The sequence below is a fragment of the Ipomoea nil genome, unplaced genomic scaffold, assembly GCF_001879475.1.
Source record: "Ipomoea nil cultivar Tokyo-kokei standard unplaced genomic scaffold, Asagao_1.1 scaffold1834, whole genome shotgun sequence".
NCBI classification, from domain to species: Eukaryota; Viridiplantae; Streptophyta; class Magnoliopsida; order Solanales; family Convolvulaceae; genus Ipomoea; species Ipomoea nil.
Genome location: NW_017618262.1, coordinates 1,292,872 through 1,304,555, shown reverse-complemented (window position 1 = coordinate 1,304,555; position 11,684 = coordinate 1,292,872).

Below are 11,684 nucleotides of genomic sequence, written 5' to 3'. Positions count from 1 at the left end.
TATTCATATTCACAAAATTCATCCTTCAAAAAGAAATTCACAATATTCATCCTTGAGAAAGAAATTCACAAAATTCTTTTAAGGAAATTCATTAAAATCAATGCATTCATTTTCATGGCTTCCACCCTTGAATTCCCACCCAAACTATATATGTTGTAGACATAACAAAACAGCAGCAACGAACCATCTTTTGAACATATATATATGATTTTTTTCTTCCAAATACCCATGCACAAGAGCTGCACGGGCGTGCACGGGACAATTCAAACAGTCCCCAGCAAGCAACTGCTCCAATTTATTATATAATTTTTTTAAAATAAAAATTCTATTTTCTTTTGGTAATAAATGGGACCACAAAAAAATTAAAAAAATACCACCATTAATCATTTGATACTCCTCCAAAATGGTTAAATTAACAATTTGAAATAAATAAGGTAATATGTTTTTAAAATCTGATTAAAAATCAAATGTTGCAAATCATATTTATATAGTACTATAAAAATTCATATTCCTATTTAATTTGTCCCAAATGCATCATTTATTCAATCAATCATCATTAATTATTAGATATTCATGGCATAGATTTAGGTTAGAATTTACAAAATAAAGGAAACTTGATTATTGAATTTAATGCAATTTTTTCATTATTCCCTTTTTCTCCACAATCTACTGCCTTAGAACCAACACAAGTGTCCCAAGAACCAGCACAACTGTACGTGCAAGTATCGTGCTTCGTCCCTAACACACATTTAAATGCTCAATATAAACTACAAACTTTCAACGACGAAGTACCCATCCTCTTCCCCTTCATTATCATCCTCCCCAATCTCCAGCAGATCAGATCAAAAGATGTCCTCTTACTCCTCATCATCATCTCCATTTCCATGGCTTCCACCCTTGAATTCCCACCCAAACTATGCTGTATATATAACAGCAGAGCAAAAACAATCTTTTGAGGAGGATTACTATATTGATTCCCCTTACTCGGAGTTCGTGGTTGATTTCCTTGTCCAGGCTGAGTTCTACTTGGAGGATCAAACCAAGAAGGTTCCCATCCGAGGGTTAGACCTGCGGCGAACGATCTTCATTATGTGTAAACCCAGGGATGCCGAGCCCATGCAAGAAACCGGTATCCATTGCATGCTCCGTATCATGAGAATACAATTTTCTCTGAATAATTTCCGTTGGCTAAATACTAATAATAACAGCAGTTCAAGCGCATCTCAATAGTGAAGTTTTTAGGGTGATTTTTGAAGTGTCAAATAGGAGGGAGGTCAGAAAAAGAGAGAAAACAAAGAAGAAAAAAAAAAAGTCTAAGGCAAGGAAAAAGAAAAATAGAGTCAATGACGTGCGTGCACTACACGTGCCCGGCTGAACGTCAATGCGCCATTGTGGCCAAAAGCGGCAATTGTGCGACTGCATCTCTTTTTCTCTGTGTTGCGGGACCCATAAAAAAACAGATCCCTTGCAAGAGGACTTCATATTTTCTCTCTCATCTCATTCTCTCTTCCACATCAGCTATGCTACTCTCAAAAAAATGTGCAAAATGCACTAATCTCGATGGCAGTTGTTAAGTCCAGATATAGAGTCATATGATGGATGATTTTGCATTTTGTAGACAAGTTATTATAGTACCCAAAGACCACTACGAGTACTACATCTTTAGAACTCTTCCAAATACAATACCAATAATAGATTCAATAGTTTATTAAATGTTAATTTCATTCATTACTTGTGATAAAGTTTCATAATTATGGTGCTTTATATCGATCTATAGCTATTGAAAATTTTAGTTAATTTTAGTGTTTAATCTGTAATTGAATATTTATTGTCAATTTTGAACTTATTTTTTGTTAGTTTAATACGGTCTTCTGAAACTAGTGATCTTTAGGTTTTAATTTCATTATTTTTTTTTTCTTTCTGGGTAAGCCACAACGTCACGTCTCGAATCGAGCACGAGCTGAACTCCCAACACGGCCGACGCCCAACATGTTTTATTCTTACAACACTCTTGTAACGTTATTATATTAATCCACTCAATTGATCTTTTACTATTTTGCCCTATTAATTTATGCAAACTTATTAATTTGTACATATCACGGTTCAATTTGTTCCATCAAGATGAATTAAAGCATATAAGGAAGTTTAATTCATAAAATTCATAATAAGGAAATTAAATAAAGGAGGACAATATATATACGAAGCTCCCGATATGCATTTACGGAAATTAGAATGGAAATCTTCCTAAATGGAAATCTTCCTAAATGCAATTTGAATTTGTGAATTTGTGTTGGTTTTATATATGAAACCAGGTTCCATCATGAACCAGGTAGGATATACAAATGGTGATTGGAAAATAATAACAATAGTATTTATTATATTGGAGCCTTAAGTTCAAAAGATTATATACAATTACTCGAGATTACAATTCATGGAATATATAAACAATATTAAAGCACGTCAAACTTTTAAAACACACCTAAATTGCAGTAGAGATTTTACAGGCAGCCTTTTAAGGATTTATACTACTGGAAATTATGGAATTTTCGACCACCTGAAAATGATCTTAAATCAAGTCGAAAGCCTTGTTCCGACCACTTTTGGTATCCGGAAAAACCTTTGTTGCTATTTCCGACCACTTTTTGGTATCAACTTGATTTAAGATTACTTTCAAGTGGTCGGAAATTTCATAATTTCCAGTAGTGTTATGTGATTATATCTTGATTCAAATTTTGTTGTGGCATATGGCGCTTAGGAGTAGGGAACGACATCCTATTTGTGTGTCTTAAATAAAAATTCCTTTTGTTATCTGAATATATATATATATATATATATATATATATATATATATATATTTAACCGAACTCCTTTTGTTATGTGAAAATAAAAAAATATAATTATATATTTTAACTGAACTCCTTTTGTTATCTGAAAATAAAAAAATATAAATATATATTTTAACCAAACTCGGATCTATTTTTCACTATCCACAATAAATTTAAATGTCAGTACATACAAATAGAATAAAAGCCAATAAATTACAAAACGATTCCAATTAATATTGTTAGGGTTACATCATTGATTAATTTCAGTATGTATATTATTAGAGAATTAATATAATTTAACTATATATATATATATATATATATATATATATATATATATATATATATATATATATATATATATATATATATATATATATATTCACTTCACTTATTTTTATAGCGTTACCTTCACCCACCTACCTAACCATCAAACACCACCTACCTACCCCTACCATCACTATTTCCTATATTCCTGTATTATAATCATATTCTTTTTAGGCACCATAACCTATTTATTTATTCCTACTATCACCTACATATTAAGCAAAATGACATTATTTTTGAACATTGGTCCACATAGTTGACAGCTGTGTGGACCACGATCCACGCAATAACGAGTTCATCACGTCGACTCCACATGACAGGGCGTGCACAAGAGCTGCACGGGCGTGCACGGGACAATTCAACAGTCCCCAGCAAGTAACTGCTCCAATTTATTATATAATTTTATTAAAAAAATTAAAAATTTTATTTTCTTTTGGTAATAAATGGGACCACAAAAAATCCCCCCCCCCCCCAAAAAAAAAAAAAAACAAACAAAAAAATACCTCCATTAATCATTTGATACTCCTCCAATTGACCTAACATATTCCAATCTGTTAATTAAACATCCTAATAAAATAAAGGAATAAGGGTCAAATAGGCCACTGAACTGTACACGGGAATGCAATTAGGCCACTAAACTTAAAAAACCTACAATTGAGTCCCTAAACTAACCAATTTTATTCAATTTGTCCATTTTTCAAGTTTCTCAAGTTGCTAACAAGTTACCCCTCCACATAGGATGCATATGTGGCATTTTTTTAAAAAAAATAATTTATTTTTAAATTAGTTTTTTTAATATTTAATAAATAAAAACTAAAATAATTTATTTTTAAATCAGTTTTTTTTTTAATGTTTAATAAATAAAATTTAATTTTTTTTGAAAATAAAATAATTTGTTAAGTCGTACAGGGCTTGGATTTTATTTTCAAAAAAAAAAAAACAAATTATTTTAGTTTTTATTTATTAAACATTAAAAAAACTAATTTAAGGTGTTCAAAAAAAAAGAATTTAAAAATAATTTTTTTTAAATGCCACATATGCATCCTAGGTGGAGGGGTAACCTGTTAGCAACTTGAGAAACCTGAGAAATGGACAAATTGAATGAAATTGGTTAGTTCAGGGGCCTAATTGTAAGTTTTTTAGGTTCAGTGGCCTAATTGCATTATTGTGTGCAGTTCAGTGGCCTATTTGACCCTTATTCCTAAAATAAATTTAAATTTCCTATTTTACTTTCTGACATTTGAAATAAATGGAGTAAAGTATTAAAGACTATGATGGTTAAATTAACAATTCGAAATAAATAAGGTAATATGTTTTAAAAATCAAATGTTGCAAATCATATTTATATAGTAATATAAAAATTCATATTCCTATTCAATTTCTAGAATTTAGCAATTTTAATTTTGTCCCAAATGCATTATTTATTCAATCAATCATTTTTATTTTTTTTTGAGATAAAGTCAATCATCATTAATTATTAGATATACATTGTATGTATTTAGGCTCGAATTCACAAAATTAAGGAAACTTGATCATTGAATTTAATGCAATTATTGCAATATTCCCTTTTTGTCCACAATCTACTGCCGCGCCCTAAGAATCAACACAATTGTTCGTGCGAGTATCGTGCTTCGTCGCTAACACATTTAAATGCTCAATATAAACTACAAACTTTCAACGACGAAATACCCATCATCTTCCTCTTCATCATCCTCCCCAATCTCCAGCATGTCCTCTTACTCACCATCATCATCAACTTCATTTCCATGGCTTCCACCCTTGAATTCCCACCCAAACTATGATGTATATATAACAGCAAAGCAAAAACAATGTGTGAGGAGGATTACTATACTGATTCCCCATATTCGAAGTTCGTGGTTGATTTTCATGTCCAGGCTAACGTATGTATAATCTGCTAGGATGCCATGCATATGTACGTACGTTACGCCTACTACTTTTAACTAAAACAGTCCCCGTCATCTGGAAGGCAGTTGTTAAGTCCGGATATAGCGTCCTAGAATGGATGATTTTGCATTTTGTGGACAAGTTATTATAGTACCCAAAGACCACTACCAGTACCATATCTTTAGATCCTCCAAATGCTCTGTCGGGGGGGCGGGGTATGGGGACCGTTGGTTGAGGTTCAACCTTTTGGAAGAATAATAGATTCAATAGTGTATTAAATGTTAATTTCATTCATTACTTGTGATAAAGTTTCATAATTATGATCCTTTATATCGATCTATAGCTACTAAAAATTTTAGTGTTTAATCTGTAATTGAATATTTATTGTCAATTTTGAACTTATATTTTATTAGTTTAATACGGTCTTTTGAAATTAGTGATCTTTAGATTTTAATTTCATTATATCAATTTTTTTTTTGTATTTTCGGGTTTTTTTTTTTTTAGTTTTTCTTTTTGATGATCTAATTTAAATAATTATATATGGATCTAAATATTTTTAATATATTCTAATAAATTCATCCCGTGCATCGCACGGGCGAAAATACTAATTTAATAAATTCACGAACATTATTATGTGTTTTTTTTTAAAAAAAAAAAAAATTAAAAAATTGCTTGAGATGGATGTCACGATATAGACACTGCTATCCCACTGCACTCCACTAGACAGCTGAAGCTCAGGCATATCACGCGTATAGTAATTATTAAGGACTTAATTCTTCCATAATAATTGCAAATATAATCTTCCCAAAATATAATGAGGTGTTGTTTGGTGTGAACAGTTGGCGTAACTTACGTACATATGCATGGCATCCCAGTAGATTATGGCCCTGTTTGGTAAAATGGTTGTTAGCTAATAGTTGTTTGCTGTTAGCTGATTGTGTTAATTAGAGGGTGTAAATAGTTGATAACATTAGCTGATTGTAGAAAAGTATTTGGTAAATTAGCTATTATTCCAGAGTTTTCTGTGTCCATTTCCAAAGGCATCACACTACATGTGACTTCGCCCTGCTTTTCTCCCCCGCCCCACCTATAAATCATCACATGCTTCTCCTCTTCCCATTCACTCAAATCTCTCTCTCTCTCTTTCTCTCTTCTCTTCTCTTCTCGTATAAAATCATGCATCATTAGGTTAAAACCTTGTTCTTATGTTTACATTCTTTGACTTCACATGGGCGACCAAGTGTTATCTGACAGATATAACCGTTGTCATCTGACCGTGTTTGGGTCATATTGTTAACTATATTGTTTCATTATATTGGGACATATTATATTGTTCACAATATGATCCAAACAATGGTCAGATTGCTTAATCCGGGACAGATACAAGCAGAGATCTTGAAGGGTTTACTGTACTTATGACGATGACAAACATTTTTAGTTTTGGAAATTTAATAAATCTTTGTATATGAACTATATAGATTATTGCCCTATTGCTCTAACTATTTTTATATCTTTGTTTGTGTTGACAGATTTATTACTCAACAAATACAGATCAAAGGCCATGGTTTTGGATGGGAAGAAAAAGAAGAGAGTATCCGAATCTTGCAAATGGCCGGATCAGAAAGATATCCGTCCATCCACATAATTAAAGATGGATTTGTAAAATTTGTATTTTTTTTTAACTTTAATTACAAATAATTAAAAAGCACTTAATGCTGATGAGCAGATTTAGTGTGGTACAGTACAGTTGTATATTATAGATGGAGATATTTTTAACTACATCCTTAACATGTGAGGATTCAAGATATATATGACAAAAAAAGAATATAATGAAATTAGCAATTCAGCAACCACATTATATAATCAAATTCTATTCCTTAATTTGGTCCACAGACTATAAAAATTCATATTCCTATTTAATTTTGTCCCAAATGCATCATTTATTCAATCAATCATCATCAATTATTAGATATACATTGCATGGATTTAGGTTGGAATTCACAAGATTAAGGAAACTTGATCATTGAATTTAATGCAATTATTTTAGTATTCTCTTTTTATCCACAATCTACTACCTTAAGAACCAACACAACTGTCCCAAGAATCAACACAGTTGTCCTTGCGAGTATCGTGCTTGGTCCCTAACACATTTAAATGCTCAATATAAACTACAAACTTTCAACACCCACCTAACTAACCATCAAACAGCACCTACCTACCCCTACCATCACTATTTCCTATATTCCTGTAGTATAATCATATTCTTTTTAGGCACCATAACCTATTTATTTATTTATTCTTACTATCACCTACCTATTAAGCAAAATGATATTATTTTTGGACCTTGGTCCACATAGTTAACAGATGTGTAGACCACGATCCACGCAATAACGAATTAATGTATTAAACGAATTAATTGTTGGATAGATATTTCATAGATTTGGATTCATATTCACAAAATTCATCCTTCAAAAAGAAATTCACAATATTCATCCTTGAGAAAGAAATTCACAAAATTCTTTTAAGGAAATTCATTAAAATCAATGCATTCATTTTCATGGCTTCCACCCTTGAATTCCCACCCAAACTATATATGTTGTAGACATAACAAAACAGCAGCAACGAATCATCTTTTGAACATATATGATTTTTTTCTTCCAAATACCCATGCACAAGAGTTGCACGGGCATGCACGGGACAATTCAAACAGTCCCCAGCAGGCAACTGCTCCAATTTATTATATAATTTTTTTAAAAATAAAAATAAAAAATTATATTGTCTTTTGGTAATAAATGGGACCACAAAAAATCCCAAAAAAAAAAAAAAAAAAAAAAAAAAAAAAAAAAAACAAATACCACCATTAATCATTTGATACTCCTCCAAACTCTCTTTCTCTATTTTTTCAGAATATTAAAAGACACAAAAATAATAATCAAAATACCTTGTAAAAATCATGAGTATTTTAAATAATAATTTGAAATACTAAACATCATCGGATGAATTTAATTAATCCGGGATGGACCCGAATCAATAAATTCGGATAAGAACGTAATATAAATAATATATAAATAAACGAAACGATGTCGTAAGGCCATGAGACCGTATATTGCATTAAATGCCGTAAATTGGCTATTACAATGTTTCTAGGGACAAAGTGTGTAATAAATGTAGAATGTAGATAGAATGCCCTTTGTTAGGACAAGGAGGGGGTTTTTATACAAGCTAAACCCCCCCCCCCCCCCCCCCCCAACCGCCTCCCCCTAAATCGGGGGGTGGTTAGATCACTACTTTGACCGGGCCCTGATGGACCGGGTCGGGTCGGATCCCGAGCTCGAGTGGTGCCGAGCTCGGGAGATGCCGAGCTACCCTACCCGAGCCCGCTATGAGCCGAGCTCGTGTCGGGGCACCTCCGTGGTGCTCCGGGTCCGTGTTGCTCTTAGGCTCCAATGTGGTGCTCCGAGTCCGCGTTGCTACCCCGAGTCGGGTCGTGTGTATAATATATCCATCATGAGTCCCCCACTCTGTTCGTTGCGAGTGGAAATCAACGAATGAGAGTACATATCCGGACCCGACCTCCATGTGCGAATGTAGCCGAGCTCACCATGGCCGAGGTGCCTTGTGCCGAGGCGTCTTGAGTCGAGGTGTCCTAAGCCGAGGTGCCTTGTGCCGAGGTGCCTTAGGCCGAGGTGAGACGTCTTGGGCCGAGGTGAGACGTCTTGGGTTGAGGTGAGACGTCTTGGACCGCTCCACCTCCTTGCTCCGCTCCCCCCGGGTGGGTTTGCTCCGCGCCCCGACCTTCCTCACGCACGTGGCCCGAGCTCAAAGTAGCTGACCTTATTCTCCCTTGGTGATGTACTAGACTTGGATATTTTTTGAATATTTTGAATGAACACTTGGCTCCTTCGCTTTGTTGATGTGATGGTTGCCACCTTTTACCTGCTATTGCCTTTCTTTGGAATACTTGTGTTTTTTTTTTTTTTTTGGCCACCCCGGCACCGGCCGAGGTGGACCTCAAGCTCGCCGAGGTGGGCCTCGGTAGCGTGCCGAGGTAGACCTCGGCAGCGTGCCGAGCTGAGCCTCGGCCGCGTACCGAGGTGTGGCACGGGTGGACCTCGGCATGCTGCCGAGGTGGTGCCATGGTGCACCTCGGCAACGTGCCGAGGTGCGACCACGGTGCACCCCGGTGTTGTGCCGAGGTGCGTTAGGCCTAAATTTTTTTTTTTTTTTTTTGGCCATGTGTTAGCCTCTTCAACATAGTCCTACGAGACTATGTCATCGGGCTCTCCCATTGGGGTTGGTACGCGAGGTTGGACCTCGTGCCCCCTTAGGGTACGTTAGCCGCTCGGGCTAAGTCCTTTCGGACTACGCCACCGGGCTCTTCCGTCGGGGTTTGTAAGCGAGGTCGGACCTCGTGCCCCCTTAAGGTGCGCAAAACCGCTCGGGCCCAGTCTTGTCGGACCAAGCCACCGGGCTCCTCCGTCGGGGTTTGTACGCGAGGTTAGACCTCGTTCCCCCTTCGGGTGCGTGTTAGCTGCTCGGGCATAGTCCGGCAGGACTGTGCCACCGGGCTCTTCCGTCGGGGTTTGTACGCGAGGTCGGCCCTCGTGCCCCCTTAGGGTGCGTCCTCCGTCTGGGTTGGTACGCGAGGTCAGACCTCGTGGCCCCTTAGGGTTCGCGGGGGGAGAAGACATGAGTGAGCACTCATTCCCCCCTGTTTCATGATTTTTTCTTCTTCTTTTTTTTCTTTTTAAGGGAGAGAAAATGCATGAGAACCAACTTTGTAACAAAAGGTCCTGCGCACAATGTATTTCGTAACATGCGATTTTATTCCGACTACTGCCGCTCACTAAGACATTATTGGGGGAGGGGAATTGTCATCCTCCTAGAATAGCAACGCCAAGACCCACCTCTCACGTGGTAGGTCTACTGGTAGAATTTCAGCAGATGCTCTGAGTTCCAGGCCCTGGCTATCATCTTTCCTTTGGGAGCTTTGAGCTTGTAGCTGCCCGGGCGGACCACGACTGCTACAATGTACGGGCCCTCCCAATTAGTGGCAAACTTTCCTCCGGCTTGGGGCTGGCTCGCCTCCCTCCTCCTGAGCACATAGTCATCCACTTGAAAATAGCGGGGTCGGACCCGCTTATCATGGTATGCTTTGGTCTGCCTTTGGTAGTTTTCAGCTCGGATCGTAGCTGCTTCGCGCCTGTCATCAATCAGGTGGATGTCAATTCTATAGTGTTCTTCGTTTGTGTCGGGGTCGTAGTCCTCCTCTCGCCGAGAAGGTATGAATACCTCCGCTGGAGCTCGGGCTTTGGAACCGTAGGCTAAGGAAAAAAGTGTCTCCTCAGTAGCCCTCCGGGGGGTGGTGCGATATGCCCAAAGAATAGCGTCGAGCTCCTCCACCCACGCTCCACCCGCGGATTCCAGTTTCTTTTTCAGGCCGCCCACTATGGTGCGATTGGCATTTTCCACCTGCCCATTTGCTTCAGGGTAGCACACGGCCACCCGGCTGTGAGTAATGTGCCATTCTGCACAGAACCCCTCGAACTCTTGCCCATCGAATTGGTGTCCGTTTTCGGTGATGAGTTGCATCGAGACCCCAAAACGGCACAAAATGTTTTTGTACACGAAGTGCTTGCAGCGGGCGCTTGTTATGGTTGCTAGTGGTTCCGCCTCTACCCACTTGGTAAAGTAGTCCACTGCAACTATGAGGTACTTCCTTTTTCCCGACCCCATGGGCAGAGCTCCCACTAGGTCTACTCCCCACCTGGATAAGGGGATGACCGACCTGATGGGGGTGTAGCTCGTGGCTGGTCGGCTGGGGGTGACCTGGAAGTGCTGGCAGGTCTCGCAACTCCTGGCGTAATCGGCGCACTCCTTCATGACAATAGCATTATTTTGTGCATAATTTGAATTATATATTCACAAATTCATAACTATATATCCGTAATCGGCGCACTCCTTCATGACAATAGCATTATTTTGTACATAATTTGAATTATATATCCACAAATTCATAACTATATATCCACAAATTCATAACTATATATCCATAGTGAATGAATAACACAAAATCCAGAATGAATGAACTAAATATTCACAATGAATGAACTAAATATCCATAATGAATGAACTAAATATCCACAATGAATGAACTAAAAATCCACAATGAATGAACAACATAAACTGTTGAGGGGAATCGAAACTGTTTTTTTTTTAAATTGAACGCACATTTTTAATTAAAAACGACGTCGTTTTACAACCGTGTGCACCATGCATGGTTCACACGGTTGCACAGCATAACTATTCGTCAATAATATAATTTGCCCATTTTATATCCATAACATAAATTCATGGGGAGGGAACAAATAATTATTATGGTAATTGGATGGATTGCTATACATTCTGACCAGTTAAAAATTTTGGCATTCGCAAAACGCTACTTCAATAGCTTTTTGAAAATCAGCTAATTGCCCCAATCAGCTATACCTATAAGCTATTTTATCAAATACTAATTTTAAATGTTTGAATAAGTCAAACAATTAAAATTAATCGAATCAACTAAAAAATGATTGATCAGTCAATATTCATAGTGGTTTGCACTTTTTTTAAGATCCCCAATAGTGT